The 1,305-nt window shown below is 41.5% G+C and overlaps 1 protein-coding gene across 1 annotated transcript in view; it reads right to left on the bottom strand.

Moving 5' to 3' along the window:
• The window catches only part of LOC104543015 (vacuolar protein sorting-associated protein 13B-like), a gene marked incomplete at its 5' end in the record, with an annotated part of 51,838 nt that overhangs the window by 14,600 nt on the left and 35,933 nt on the right, over positions 1-1,305 (bottom strand). The gene's annotated exons all lie outside the window — the stretch shown is intronic.

The raw sequence follows: 1,305 nt of genomic DNA, 5'->3' as shown, positions 1-1,305 counted from the left end.
CAGCAGGAAGAAATGTCTAAATAATAACTGCAGGAGTAAGAACAAGATCCTAGCTTGTGGTGGAGCAATGTTTAAATGCTAATATGCAGCTTGAAGTTTCTAACATGAAGTCTGATTTCTTAGGAAATCAGGCACACTGAAATTCTAACTCTTTTTTTGGTTTTGTTTTTAACGCAGGCGTACGCCCACGAACAACGGCAGCCTTGTGTGCAGGGAGGTACAGGCGCGGCGTATTTCTGCATGCATGTTACGAGTCCCCGGCCTTCCTGAACAGCAGAAATTTTGCCTTTCCTGAGAAAAGCAGAAACTTTGCCTCCTTACAGCCAAAGCTACTAAGTTTTGCTCTTCACTTCAGGGTGTACAGCTGATGCTTTCAGCTCCGAGGGGCTCTGGTGTGTCAGTGAAGGGGACAGCTACCACGTTATCTTGGTGTTTTTAATAACTGAGGTAAGATCACCAAACCGATCCACCAGCACACCTACACCAGGCTGACACAGTGCTTCTAAAAGTATAATCTTTCCTCCAACTGCTCAACCTGATTGCCCGTAGCACAACAAAACAAGAAGGAAAAATAAAACCTTCTCCAAACTGCCTTTGATTTGCAACACCAGTAACAGCTTACTATTGGGATAGTAGCTACTAATACATGAAATTTCTCCTTTATGCACATTTCTCCCAGGACACTCGCTTGCTGGTTTCCAGGCATTATCAAATAATAGCGCTTCACATTATCTAATGTTATTGCTTAAAATAATTTCCAGTAACTTAACCCAAACTTGTAACATTTTTACCACTTCCTCTTTGGGGCTTTCAGGGTTGCGGTTGCAAATTTAGGAGTTGTGTACACTACTGAAGATTAGGAAAGAGGACAAATCCTTTCAAGCTTCAGCTCTTCTAACCTTTTGCACTGGGCTGCTTTTGGTCACTTTGATCTCTAAGGGATTCATACTCTTTAATACGTACTGAGGAACCCTGCCAAACAATACAGCTCTGCATTCCTTTGCTGTGCGACAAGTAGAAGTAACTCAGAAAATCCAGCCCCTTACTGCAAAACTCTTCACACAGATTTTTTCCAGTGCGAGTTAGTTTTCAGATTTTTAAGTACTATTTTAAAATGGCCAAAGTAATCTTCACTTCTAACCAAACCACTTGGCTGCTTGACAAATGCAATTACACTGAATCGGGATGATCTGGGTCTCTTCGTAAAAGCAGAATTCCTCATCAAAGCTTACTTAACATCTGCACTAAGTTCAAGTGGTTTTCAAACAAAACCAAGAATCCTCGATATCTACAGTGCAGCAAACA

This window comes from Mesitornis unicolor, unplaced genomic scaffold, assembly GCF_000695765.1.
Source record: "Mesitornis unicolor isolate BGI_N332 unplaced genomic scaffold, ASM69576v1 scaffold32876, whole genome shotgun sequence".
Classification (NCBI taxonomy): domain Eukaryota; kingdom Metazoa; phylum Chordata; class Aves; order Mesitornithiformes; family Mesitornithidae; genus Mesitornis; species Mesitornis unicolor.
The sequence above is the reverse complement of the archived record's forward strand: the minus strand, read 5'-3'. Positions and strand labels throughout refer to the sequence as shown.